The sequence below is a fragment of the Dermacentor andersoni genome, chromosome 1 (genome assembly GCF_023375885.2).
Source record: "Dermacentor andersoni chromosome 1, qqDerAnde1_hic_scaffold, whole genome shotgun sequence".
NCBI classification, from domain to species: Eukaryota; Metazoa; Arthropoda; class Arachnida; order Ixodida; family Ixodidae; genus Dermacentor; species Dermacentor andersoni.
In genome coordinates, this window is record NC_092814.1 from 60,411,794 (window position 1) to 60,426,837 (window position 15,044).

The window sequence follows — 15,044 nt, forward strand, 5'->3', positions numbered from 1 at the left end:
AGTTCATATCTATAATTGTCATCAACCTCCGGTTGGGTAACCTTCCTGGAATTTAGCTTGCAAAACTGAAGTGCAATAGGCAATTCCTCTTGGCAAAATTAGGGAGAAAAATCGGGGGAACCCAGGACCTCAATTTATTATAAACTAAACAAATTGATTAGATAACAGAGGAAAACATCATTGTTGGCCTTACTTTTTTTGTCTCCGCAATATGTAATCAGTGATTACGTGAACTGCCAAAACATTTGATGCACATTGGTCTCCGTGAAATAATAGCCTCCTGTATTTTAGCAAAGCCTGCCCAGTCACTTCTTAGTGCATGGGAGTATGGAGGCAGGAAGTCTTTTTATTATGATAGCAATTATAAGGACACTTCAGGCGCATTTACCGTCGTCGTCGTCGCCCTGATGGCCCGTATAAAGTCCGGGTGCGATAACATCGCGGCCGCGCGCCGTATCCTGTATGTGCGAGTGAAAGCGTACGATATTTAGCCGACAATGGCGGCTCAATCGCGCGCGCAAGGGAGGAAAGCGGGAAGGAAGCGCGCCGTCTCCCGTCGCGAGCAAGGCACCGGGGGGGGGGTATTTCCAATTGCTAGTAGGTACAGTGGGGCGTGGCACTTGCGGAGACGACGGACGTTTGCGCGAGTAAGAGCGGGTGCGAGAGAGGAAATTGGGAGTTTTGCTCCTTGAAAACACGACTCTGCCTAGGTATACGGAGGAGTTTCTTGGCGCGCGTTGTGTGCACTTGTCCCTAGGCGTGCCGGCAGAAGTCGCGGGGCACGGCATCGCAAGTTGGCGGCTTGACGCAATTATATTTATTCGATCATGTTTTTACTAATGAAAACGTGTCATTATTTCGCATTATTGGCGGCGCCTCCAGGACATCAAAGCTAGAAGCCTGACTGGTCCGCGGGTTGGGGCTCGCAGAGGCCCCAACCCACGGTCCGCCCTGCTTCCAGCTTTGATCCCACCACTACGGCTTGGGTGCCCCGGAGATCCTGCGCCGCCTGCTTTAGTATAACCTCAGGTGCTCTCCTGAGGCCTCCGTTTGCAGGTTACATGTGCCCTCCTGGAGCAGTGCTTCTAAAAAATCCGATCTATCGTCGCGAAGAAAAAAGCGACCCGCGACTTGTACAACACCAGTGAGGAAGATTGCCCCTTCAGACAGCGATTACCAAGCGGCGTCCGCGCCCACTGCTTCACCGCGCGGGCAGCCAGCGGCGGAGCGTATAAACCAACTCAACCGCACTTCGCAATGCCGGCATGTACGTCTAGGGGACAAACGAATACAACGCGCTCTTAGAAACCTCTCTAGTGCCTAGGCTGAGTCATACATTCAAGGAGCAACAGCCCCCAGATATTCTCGCGCCTGCGTAGAAACGTCTAGCGCCGTCAAAAGCGCCACGTCCCGCTGTACCAACTAGCAATTGTAAAAACGCCACCGGGGGGGGGGGTGTCGTTCTACTCTGGCGGCGGCTGCGTATGGCGCGGGCCCTATCTTGAAAGAGATCTGCGATGGGAATAAAGTCCCTTGATAATTTGAAAGTAGCGACACTTTTTGAACTCTGCCGCCGCCGCGCGACCTCCTCGCTTCCTCCTCGCCCCTTGCGCGTTCCCCCGCGACAACCAGTTTTGCCCCCGTTTTTCTGCTCGACGATTGGTCTCCCTGCCGTTGCCCTTGGAAACGCGTGGATCTTGAGTTTTGCTTGTTTTTCGTTCGCGCCATTTTCCTCCTGAGCACGGCTGGCTCGGCGGTTTAGCTCGCCGTCGCGAACGTAGTACGCTGTGTTTCCTGCTGTATGTGCTAGCGCTATGCCGGGCTGTTGCGCATATAACTGCAGCAAGAAGCCTGAAGATGGTTATGCCGTTTTTATGATACCACAAGGAAAGCGTGACGGCTTGCACAGGAAGCAGTGGCTGCATGACATTGGCCGAAAGAACTTTGTTCCGACAAAGAACAGCGTTATTTGCGAGCTGAGGCGTCTTATAGCTCGTAGCAAAGCATCCCGTAATGCTGCATTTTTTTTCATTCTTCCGGCCTGCTCACCAGCGTTTTTGTTGCGGTTGTCCTCAGTATGTTTAATATTGTGGGGCGGCTCCATCACCTCGCACGTCGCTAATCGTTATTCAGTCGGAAGTGCAGCATCTGGTTTGCACCCTGAAACAGTTAGTGGCAAGTATAGGCAGGTTGCGAACGTAGTTCCCGCGCCTACAAGGGCGCCCCTCGCGGCGGCGCGCGCGGAACCGGCAGGATACGACCGGCCCGCATGCGTTCGGAAAGCCTGTCTGCGCTCTGTTTCGCGCGTAGCTGTTGCCTTTTCTGGGCAATGGCGAAGTGCAGCACGAGCTGGTGCGTAGTGGGCTGCAACAGCACGTACACCAACTCACGAGGAACAAAGTTTTACAGGTTTCCAAGCCGACCGTATGAAGCAGAACGGCGTCAACACTGGATAGCGCTCCTCCAACGGCATAAGCTGTTTTATGTTCCGGCGTTATGCCAAGCGCGTTAACGCTGAATTCTTTGCTTTTAGAGCAATGATGGCAGCAACGGGACACCTGCAGTGCGTACCAGGATGTGCAGCAAACAAAGTAGTTTGTTCCCACACTGTACCGCAGTAAAACAGTGGAACTCTTTCCCAATCTTCTCCCATTCAAAGAGCGCTATAGGGCTTGCTGAGAGATTTGAGGAGGGGTTGCAGCTCTTTGAGCTGGAATACATTCTTCTGCGCCCAGCATATCAACTAAGGGGCAGTTGAGATCAAAATTTTTGACGGCGTGGTTTATTGGAACCTCCTTTGCACGCACTGGAAAATCGCAACATAAAAGTATCGCACTTCCAGTAACTTGGGCGAAAATATTTTAACACAACTAATCTAATCTAACACAACTGGTAAGCTCCTCCCCTTCTTTTGTGTTTGGGGAGAGCAACGTTAGAATGCTTCGGGTAGGTCTTACGAGTCGTTCGTACGCCCCACGTTCTTGGATGAGATGTTTTGGATTCGTATTTGCCGTCCTGTATGTACAGGGAAACTACCGCGGCGTCCTTGCACTTCCCTGCGATGCCAGCACGGCAATCGCAGCTCCCCGCTAGGATTTGTCTGCTGTCGCCGATCTTCAAGAATCAATGTCGCCTATAATTTCATGCGTCCACACCGTAGATTATATAACGAAGTAACTTACGCTGAGCTTCACGCATCTCGCTGGTGCGTTATTTTTCGTTTGCGGAATACACCTAGCTGTCACTTCCGATCAGTGCGAGTTCAACACTTCCCTCACGTCATAGACGTGCCCCACTTCAATTAGACGACTTCCTTTCTGTAAATTCTTTTCACGGAAAAAGCTGTGGAGATCTTGTAATTAACGAAACCCGGCTAAAATTAATATCGGCACGCTGTTTCGCGCCATCGCTACCGTTTGACAGGGCGCCAAACACGCAGCGCGGGCTGCTGACGCCGTGAGTCATCCTACCGCATTCGCGCAACTATTCGTCAGATGGCGCTAGGGGTCGGAAAGACAGGGCGCCGCCTAGCACTTGCAACGTGCCCATACCCGTGGTATTGCAGGTATGATGAGCGTTAGCTAGTCAACGTTGAGTTTTTTCTTTTCAAGTTTTAAGGCGAAAGCCTTTAGATCTCTGTTTCAAGGTAGCGTTGTAAACTGGAAGTATCACGTGACCCAAGGAAGGCCAGAGTTGACCCAAAGCATGTCCACCGCTGTATAAAAGAATGATGACCCAAGTTAATGAATCATTAGTGATTGACATAAGGTGGATTAGGGAGGCTTAAGGTTGATTAGAGAGTATTAAAGAAGAATAAGGTGGATTAGAGTGCATTAAGAAGGATTAAGATGAATGAATAAAGATTAAGGTGGGTGGAGGTGGATTAAGGTGAAGGGTTGATGAAAGGGTATTAGGACCGATTAGGGTGCATGAACAAGAATTAGGGAGGATTAAGGTCGATTAATGTGGATTACGGTGAATTAGGGTTGATAAAGGAGGATTAAGACAAATTAAGGTGGATTAGGGACCATGGAGGTGGATTAGTGTGTATTAAGGTAGGTTGGGACTATTAAGCAGTATTAAGTTAGATTAAGGTGCATGAGTAAGGATTAAGGGGGATTATGATGGATTAGGGTTGATAAAGGAGGTTTAAGACCGTATAGGGTAGGTTAAGGTGCATCAGGGGCAATGTAGGTTGTATTAAGGTGGATTAGGGTGGACAGGTGAATTACGGTTCATTGGAGTATTAAGACCGATTAGTCTACCATAATCCTCCTAATGCACATTAATCCACCGAATCCACATTCATCGACCTTAATCCTACTTCATTCGCTTTAATCCGCCATAATCCACTAAAGTGCTCCTTAATGCACCCCAATCCACCTTCATCGACCTTAATCTACTCTAACCCTCCTTAATGCAATTTAGTGCTCCTTATTCAACCCTATGCTTCCGCATTCACTTTAATCCACCATAATCGTCCTTAATCCACATCTACCTTAAACCACCCCAATCCTCCTTCGTTCACTTTAATTCACCCTAGCCTTGGCCCTCACCATAATCCTCCTTAATGCACCTTCATCGACTTTAATCAACCTTAACGCTCCTTAATACACCCGAATTCATCTTAATCCAATCACTAATCAATCATTGCTTTGCTAATCATTACTCATCTATGCGTGGCTGCACATGATTTGGTTCGCTTCCCGCCTTCCTTCGGTCACGTGATATTTTCTGTAGCTCACAACGGGACCTTGAAACAGAGGTCTAAGGCTTTCGCTTAATAAGCCACACACAAAGGGATGTGTCACAAGCAATACTAGATCAGACGCACGGAGTAATGCATCTGATCATGTGGCAGAAAAATTGTCTGCAGTATAGAACTCTCCTCAAAGCTCCGTTTACATCGGTATACCCCGTTCATACGGCTTTAAGAAAAAACCAACCTCCTCAAACGTTGCTTCCAGCATTATCGATGCTGTTATTAGCATTTCTCAAAATTTTCAACTCCACTGGGACGCGCAACTGGCCCAAAATAACACGCCTCCAAGAATCCTGCGGCCCGTCCGCGGGAGCCCAGGAGGAAAAGCGTGCCGTGCGCAGCCGGCGGGCGAGGAGAATCGAGGAGGAAAGCGCCGTGAGGAGCAGTGTGTCGCTACTTTCAAATTATCAAGGGGTTTTAGATGGGAAGAGTCCGCCTAGTGCTGGTAGCTTCGTGTGCGCTGTTTTCGCTGCTTAGTTCGCGTTGAAGTGGGTGGCAGCTCGAAGGTCATTTCGCTCCCTGCTGCTGCCGCGCTTCCTCATGACAGCGTTTTGACAGCAAGTGTCCACGGTCATCAAGTGTTATGTTTGCCTGGGCGCGCTGACACCATGCTTGTTAATTTAGTAAGCGAATGTTTGCAAGTTTATACGGCCGATAGAACTGCTATTCTTGCTTCGTATAGCTGTCTACTAATTCGCTATCGCAATCGATGCTTCGACTCTGGCGAAACCGCGACTTATTTTTTTCTTCCTGCATGCGCAGGAGCCAGTGGTTCACTGGTGGCGGGATCACATCATTTCATGCTTCTTGCTTAGGGAATAACTTTCACCGGTAGATCACACGGAGGGGAAAAGAAGCTATTTGATTTCTGAAGAAACTAAAGGTTACCACAGAAGCTGCGAGCTTCGATGAATTTTTTATCGCTGACGGAGGCATGCAGGGTTGTCGCGTCACTGAAGCATGAAGTTTAGCCACAAGAAGCTCACGCATTCATGGTAAGGGTTGTAACAGCGCAACCAAGACAAGGACAACATAAGGAATAAAACGACGACACAGCGCTGACTCTCAACTGATTTTTATTGAAGATATATCTAACATATATATAGGAGCCATTTGATAACCATGACATGCGCAAGATACAGATATGCGTCGAGGCAACTGTGACAAACTGACACATAATCAAAACTGACATAGGTAATGCAGTTCCTTGTCATAAAGAGTGATAGACGGTTCACTGATACACGCTTCGTCCCTAATCTTTATATTGTGAGCTTCGGCGATTTCCCTTGTCAATTGGCTTGCGTGTTTAAAAATGACACTAGTTTTTTTTATTTATTTATTTATTTTTTATTCAGGGCGACAACCGCACGACTTGCAATGCTCCGAGAGATGAAGTGGCGCAACCCCTTGATAGCTCATGCTCCCGAAGTCGAACATTCACACATCGCTTCGTTTGTCCCACGTACTCTCGACCACAAGATAATGGTATGGCATACACAACCTGCTTAGCACAATTGATGTATCTGTTCACATGTTTGACTGTGCATTTTCCCTTCACTTGCTTTTCCTTCAGCAAATTATCAAGTAACGGGCATATGCGACCTATCTTATGTTTCGCAGAAAAACGAACATCAATGTTGTATCTTGAACCAACGTTCTTAAGCCCGTGCGCTAGCTTGTGTACATACGGTACAACTGCGTTTTTTTTTTCTTTTTTCTTCTAATTTAGTTTGAATATCTTGGTCATTTATGCTCTTGACGCCGCGAACCATACTTTCACTCACAGATGAAATGATCGCTTCGGGGTAACCAGCGTCCAGTAAACGAGTTACCTGATCGGAAAAAGCAGCCTTCGTCATATGAAAACACGACTTTTTTAATGCTGCATTCAGGATAGACTTCGCTATAGCCCGCTTCACTAGTTTGGTATGACCGGATTTATAGTTCAAAATGGGCTTAACCGACCTGGGACCATATTTCCAGCACACATGATTTTTACCAAACATTATTCTCAGGTCAAGAAACTGCAGTTGATGGTCCTTAGGGACTTCGAAAGTAAAATCGAGGCCCATGCCGTGCTGCCTGAATAACGTTAAAATTTCATCAATACCTTCGGCGTGAATGTCTCTGGTAAAAAATATAACGAAATCATCAACATAGCGAAAAACTCTATTGGAAAGTTTAGCAAGGTGGCCCTCTAATTGCCTATCAATATAACCTAGAAAAATGTCACTAATGATAGGAGCTACGCACGAGCCAATGCATACCCCCGATTTTTGTATATACAGACCCCCTTTCCATGAAACAAAGGTAGATCTCAAGTAAAAGGAAAGGAGTTCAAGAAAGGCTTCTACTGAGATACCGCAACCATTGATGAAGGCTTGTTCGTCATTGTCTTGCACTATGCAGTCATTAACACATTTCGTAACCTGGCCATGTGGAAGGGAGTAATATAGGTTTTCTACATCTACGCTGAAGGCACACCGAATGTTCATCGAACTGTCTTCCAGGTACTTGCACACACTATCTGAATTGGCTATCCGGAAAGGATCAACTATTTTCAAGCTCCCAAGATTCCTTTGCAGAGATCGCGACACACATAACTGCCAGCTGTCCTTTTCCGAGACTATGGTCCGGAACGGCATGTCATCCTTGTGCGATTTCACCGTAAAGAAAACTTGTAGCTCCAGAGTTTTTGCTTTCTTTACGCTGGCCGCTAATCGTTGCAAATTCATTGCTTCCAACAAGGTTAGTGCTTGCTGCTTGACTTTCGCAGCCTTAACCTTTACACCTTTGAAATTTTTCCCAATTGCATCCTCAGACTTTTGTGAATAAACATCAGAATTCATGACAACGAAATATGCCCTTCTTTGTCTGCTACTAACACATGTAACTTCTTCTGACACAGAACGTGAACTAAGGGCCTAAGCACGTCCTTGCCACCCCTCCCTCTTCCTGTCCTAGTAATGGCATCTACACACTCCGAAACACACCTTGAACGTTCGTCCTCTTTGGCACACCTTGAGACCAACCTTGCTGTGGCGACCTTCTCAAAGGGGTTCAGGTGAGGTTCGATGCAGTACTTCGGGCCGAGACCCAAAACCCGCTTGTGTTCCTCTGGAATAGGCATGGTGCTCAGGTTAAGCACATGGCCCTGAACATGTTGTCCTGTTTTCTTCACCTGGAGCGTTGGTCGAACCGTGCGCCAAAGGAATTCACTGGTGGAATCAGCTATGTTGCACCACTGCCCATATTGGCGTGAAGGTGGGGAACTCCGCAGAGGATTTGCACACGCGATTCGAAGTAAGTCCTTAAGAATTCTTACCTGTTGCCACCACTCGGACTTGAGAATTTTGCACAACCTTCGTGAATGTCCAACGGAAGGCTGGAGCCACCCGCACAACAGCTGCACATCGGCTGGGCAGATTCCTTGTCTGACGTGCCAAGACGCAACTCTGGCCCTACATACGCACACGGCTATCATGGCTGCTAAGCAGGCTGGGTCCTGAAGGTTTGAGTTGACACAAAGAAAAGAGCCCTGAGTACTAGAAATATACTGCATCAGAACGGCAAGTTGGGCCAGTTGGTTGGATTTTGGCTTCTAGCGCTAAGTGAAACATGGACACAGAAAGGAGCAGACAGGACGAGCGCTGACTCTCAACTTGTTGAGTTGAGAGTTAGCGCTCGTCCTGTCTGCTCCTTTCTGTGTCCGTGTTTCACTTCGCGCTAGAAGCCAAAATCATGTTACCGTACCAACTCGCCCAACTGTCTATCCTTTTGCAGTTGTTTGGGATTCTGTTGTCCTTGTCTTGGTTGCGCTGTTACAACCCTTACCATGAATCCCAACCAACTGGCCCAACTTGCCGTTTTGATGAGCTCACGCATGTAGAATGCGTTAAGGAGTCGTTAAAAAGTCGCATTTTCGCCCGAAAGGCGAAGCATCGATTGCGATAGCAAATTAGTAGACAGCTATACGAAGTAAGGTTAGTAGTCTTATCGGTTATAAACTTAGAAACATTCGCTTACTAACTGAATTAACAAGCACGGTGTCAGCGCGCCCAGGCAAACACATAACACTTGATGACCGCGGACACCTGCTGTCAAAACGCTGACGTGAGCAAGCACTGCAGCACCAGCGAGCGAAGTGACCTCCGTGCCGTCTATCGCTTCAACGCAAACAGCGGCGAGAACACAGTACGCACAAAGGTATGAACCGGCTGCAGACCGCTTTCAAGATACGGCGCGCGCGACCGCGCGCCGCCGCGCCAAGTCAGAACCACATAGACTAGGTGGTTCTGGCCAAGTACGCTGTTGCTGACGGAGTAGAAACCGCTCTCCCCTTCCACCCGCGCTGCCTCCCTATTTTCCTCCCTTTCGCGCACGATTGAGCCGCGATCTTAAGTTCCCCGTGCGCCCGGTTGCGAAATACGCAATTGGTGCCAGAGCCGAACGCTGCCCTCCCTCCCTCCCATCACCCACGGCGTGACCCACGGCCTTTCGCGCGACGGAAGACGGCCCGTTTGCTCTGTGCTTTCTTCGCTTGCGCGCGCCAATGGTGAGTCGCGATCGTCGGCTCCGCTAGCATGCTTTCACTAGCACATACGGCGCGTCAACGGTGTTATCGCCCTTGGACTTTATACGGAACATCACGCCGACGGCAAAAACGCGCCTGGGGTGTCCATATACTGACTAGCGCAATAATATAATACGGGTTTGACGCGTCAGAACATTTATGTGTTTGCCTGAAGGAACGCCAGTCTAAAGTTATGGCAAGTGCATGTCGACATGGCTCAAAGGGCGTCGATCTCTAGTAGCGGACGGTGGCGCCATCTGTTGCGTCGTTTTGACCGTAGTGGTGACAAATGGCGCCACAGTTCCGTTGCAGTAGGCCTCTCTGGTTTCCGCCTCTTTTCGTTGTCTTCAACTTTTTTTTTTACTCTGATTGGCGGTCGATAGGTCGCGTGCTTTGAAATTTGTGCCGGGAAGCTGAATTTTTGCAAAACACAATTTTGCTCTTTAGTCAAGATGACACGTGACGTGGAGCTGCAAATTATATATACTAATACTTTTTAGATTGCAGCTTTTAGGCGCCCGCTCCTACGTATGGCGTCGGCGTCCCTCGGCGTAACCAAGCGAACGAGCACAGCGAAGGACGAAAGACGGCGGTAGCGAAGAGAGCGCGAGGAGGAGCCTGGCGAGAGCGTGAAGTGTAGAGCAGTGCAGGACGGGCTCTGCGGCGACGACCGCTACGAGATGGCGCCAGAGTAGCGCGCCGTCGTCTTATGGCATACGGTGAGCGCGTCCACTGATACCATATATGGAAACAATGTGCTGCATGAGCAGCGCTTGGTTTGGTCTGTGCGGCGGCTGCTTTGAATCGCACCCATGTGATGCCTCGCGATCTCCTGATGAGCGAGGCAGTCACGCCACACCGCTCCGTTTGGAATGTGCTATACGAGACATTGTCCGCGCCAGCCAATATATCGTGAAATGAAAACACGCATAGAGCTGCGCTTAAATTTCGCGTTAGGGTGTATCGTAATCGTCGCTGATCTTTTTCTGTTCCTTAGCAGCTATATTGCGACTTTAGCGTTTCAAAAATAAAGCGAACGGTAGCATGCGGAAGCCCGTGCAATGCTCCATAGCATCTGCGATATCGCGAATATGTGGTGGCAGTCAGCTTGCTGATTGGATGAAGGGATGTCCCGTGAGGAGCGTTAAAGGGACCCTGCAACGATTTTGACGATTTTCTACAAACATACTGAGTCGTTAGAGTAGGTCCTTCTGATCATTAATTGACACATCTAAGTGCTCCGCGTAAAGCGTGTAATTTATTATAAGGTTTTAAAAACGCACATCGCTGCCGATCGCAGCACGCTGCTCGGCGGAATTTTAAGCCGCCCCTACCCATATGACGGAAATCACCCATATGACGTCAGTGGGGCGAGCTATCCGATTGGCTGACCAGGGCGCGTGATCGATAATTTTTCCAACTTTATGGTAAACAAATGATCTTCGTAATAGTTGGAATGTTAGTTAATTTGTTTTTATAAAAAGAAAGTAACATACAGGGAAGGCACAAGAACAATCTTTCAGTACACTTAAGCATTTCCGGCACACAGCAAGAGTCGTCTGCTTGTGTTACAACGTACTCCATTTTGACAAGAGCTCCGCGGTCAGAGTCGGTCTCAGTCTTTTCGCGAGCACTATGATTCGACTTTGTTGCCTTGTGGACTGAAAACCTAGCGACTGGCAATATGTCAAGCTGCGACATCGTGTCCCTCTACATGGCAGCATACGAGCGAACTGGCTGCTGCGCATCGGACTGCCGCTATCCGATCGACGCCAGGATTTGCGCGTTTGTGGCTGTCACTTTACACCGGAAGATTACTAACGCAATAGCGTTTGGCGACTCCGGTATTAGGGCAAACGCAAGCGCAAGGGGACAGGGTCTGGCCGCCTGACTGTGCCGGGATGAGGCATGAGATGAGCAGAAGGGCAAATGTGAATGGCCTGCACGGTGCAGCCACCTGGTGGCACAGAGCTTAACCATACACAGTAGCAGCAACAAAGTGTATTCTTCTTTGCTGCTGGTGTGCATTTTTCGCAGGAGTGTAATCATCAACACGTTGTTTTTATAAATGTTTAGAATGTTTTACACTTGGTTAGAGCGATATTAGCGCTTTCTTTGACTGGTTAAGCGCTGCGCCAACAAGTGTCTGGACCGTGCTGACCGATCAGGCTGCTCACGTACGTCTACGCTAAGGTTCCTTCATCCGCTTTAGTTTATGCCTCCAGTCATTTGCCGAAATGACCAGCTTGCCTGTGGTTACCGGAATACCGGACACGTTCGGCGCTACGACAGAATGCTCGCAACGCACGCTACTTCGATAGCTCTTGGTCGACGGCCAAGCGGCTAGCGGAGAGGTCTCGCGCGGGAGGGGGCGTGCTCCAAAACAACCGGAAGTGGACAATGTGATGTCGCATCATGACGCAGTACCAGTGAAGGCGGAGCTTAGCGCCGCTCGCTCGGCGAGCGAGTTGAGGAGGAAAAGCATGGCTAGGGAGGAGGGTAACTTCTAATCGCTTGTAGCTCCATTAATACGTAACGCTTCACTTAAATTGTGGTGCGAATGTTCTAGTTAAGCTGTACCCTACGCGCCTACAAAATTTGTCGCTGACATTGCGCAGGGTCGCCATCGCAAAAATTTTCCGTTATAATTTGTGGTGCGACGAGCCGTGCCAATTATGGTATTGAGCATCCATATGCAATGGCGGCCGAGATGCAAGCGTATAGCTGCATTTTCCCCGTCGTTTGGGCCCATGAAAAGCTTTTGTTCATAACGTGTGCTCATACCATTTGGATCGCTCTCGGGTGGTGCTGGCATGTGTTTTAGCCATCATTTTAAAAAAGACGAATTAATTCGAAATATTGGTTGAACATTACAAACCTTCGACTTATTTGCAATTTTCACTACTGCGTTCGTATTGTAATCAAGATTTAATGACTTTTCACATCATCACAGGTAATGAAAACGGCGACTTTTTAAAATTAAATGTACGCAGTGCGGCGCCTTGAAGTTTCCTCACGCGGTGCGAGTATGCAGCGAAATGAACAAGAGATGGCAGCGCCGGCGCTCGCATCGGGCAAGCGGCTGCCTGTGGTGCTCGCAACGCTATCGGTGATACTTGGGGCGCTGTTCTCAACACGAATGGCCGCCATTATCCGCCATGTTTACTCTCTGATTGGCTGTCGAGAGGTCACGTGCTTTGAAATTTGTGCCGGGAAACGTAAAGCCCCTACATCCACGCGTCACCGCCGACCAGCTGGTTAAGTACCGCCAACCTGCCCTACTCTTCCACGCTCCTCTCCCACTCACCCCCTCAGCTTCCGGCGTCAAGCGGAACTTACGTAGCTTCAGCTTCCTGTTCCGAGTGGAAGTGACCCTATGTTTTTTAGCGTTGTTTACTTTCGCGTCTACGGAGAGGCTTTAATTGCACCAGCTGCGGTTGAAACTGTTAATGCGATTCCATCCAAGAACCACCGCCTACTGTAATCGGCGATCTGGTCGTGTTCGCTGCTTCGCGTCAACCTGCGACAAGTTGTGCCACGAGAGACAACGTACAGTGGAATGTAGTGCCTGGGTGCTTGGAGACCGCTCCCGTTTTTCGTGCATTTGGAAAACAGCGACCGCAAACTACTACTTCAGCGGAATACAACAGCTTGTCCCCTTTGAATTCTTCTTGTTTTGAAGCATACATCCCCTCCAGCCAGCACGTATGGAGGGACTTTAGTGAAGGAGTTCGCGACGCCAATTTGTACGGCAGACGCATAGAGTTTATGCTGTTGATTCTGAGGTTGAACTTGTCTCGTACGGCACATCGAAGGTAACGAACGTCCCAAGTGCGTGCACTGCGTGAAGAACTGCAATGACGTGAAGCTATGAAATATAACAAGTTCAAATTTGCGTGGAGGGCATTCAGTGACATGGTGAAAACAAGTGTGCTTTTCTTGTGCGATATGAGTGGAGGTGTGCAGTGAATTGGTGCGTGCGCGCGTGTTGTAACGCGTGCAAAGGTGTACGGCGAGTTGTGTTAGTGTTGTGACGCGAGCAGATGTGTACGGCGAATTGTGTTCGTGTGTTGTGCCCCAGCCCATGGCTCTCCGCACTTTGTCAGAGAAAGGGGACGACAGGCAAAGCGTGCGGGCGCAGCGTACGCAAACAAGCACGTAGATGCACACGAATGACGCTTGGTGGAATGGCTAGAGCGAGCAACTCAAATTAGCATCGGTTGCTAAGCACGGGCGTCTCACCATCGTCTGCAATCACAGTGGAAATTCTCGCAGCGCAACTCCAGGAAGCGTAAACGCCAGAACCGGAAATCTTAAAACCGGACATGCCGGAACCGGAAATGCCGGAAGCGGAAATGCCGGAACCGGATTTGGTGTGAGGGGAAAAGGCGGTTGTCGCTACTTAAGAAGGCGGCGGTGGCGCGTGGATGGAGGGGCTTTAGGGAAACGGAAGTTCTACAAAATGCAATTTTGCGTTTTCATCAAGATGACGAAACGTGACGTGGAGCTTCAAATTTTATAGACTAATACATTTTTTAGCCCTTGGTAGTTATATTGCGATGTTAGCGCTTCAAAAAGAATGTGAGCGGTAACGTACAGAAGCCAGTGCAATGCATCTGCAATTTCGCGAATATGTGGTGGCAATCCAAGGTATGCGCCATGCCAGCTTGCTGATTGGCTGAAGGAATTTCGCGTGAGGAGCGTCACAGGAAGGGCTGTTTCGTAAACGTCATTTTGACGATGGTTGACGTTGCGCTGGACCGCCATTGCCGAGATTTTCCGCCATAATTTGTGGTGCGACGAGCCGCGCGAATTATGCTAATGAGCAGCCATATGCAATAGCAGCCGAGAGGAATGCGTATCGCCACATTTTCCCCGTCGTTTGGCGCCATGAAAATCTTTTGTTCATAAAGCGTGCTCATAGTATTTGCATCGCTCTCGGGGGGTGTTGGCATTTGTGTTTGGGGCCATCATTTTTTAAAAGAACGCATTTATACGGAATAATATTGCTTGAACATAGCAAACTTCCTGCAACGTTGATCCCTTTTCGCTGCTGCATTTCTATTGTAATCAACATTAATGCCTTTTCGCGCAATCAAAAATTATGACAACGGCGTCTTTCTAATTTATAAAAAGAAATGTACGCAAGGCGGCGCCTTGAAGTTTCCTCCCGCGGTGCGAGTAACCAGCGAAGTGAACAAGAGATGGCAGCGCCGGCGCTTGTGTTGCGCAAGTGGATATCTCTGGCGTGCGCAACGTTATCGGTGATATTCGGCCGTTTCTCAGCCAGCCGAGTCGGGCTGAGTCACTTGCATTTCACGAGGTAGCGATAACGTGGCCTAGAACGTGCGCGCATTACCACTGGTAGGTCGCGTACGTTGTCTCAAGCAAGAAAACAAGCGCGTTGGCGCCAACATGCGATGACTCATTCTATTTTCCGGGGACACGCATCCTAGCTATTGAAGCAGACGACGGAAGCGAGAAGCGTTTTCGACGGAATAATCATATGCTTTGAGATAGCTGCTTTATTTTTACTGCGGAGGAAAACTGTTTGCTTTACTGATAACGCTACATTCAGTGCCTTCATTTCAGTTTCTTAGGCGAAACGTCAAGTTGGCGTCACGTTACGTAAGCAAAACTGGGCCACCAGCGCCATTTTGTTTGCGTCGCGCCTACGTCACGCACCGAAGAAAATGGCGGAATGTCCAG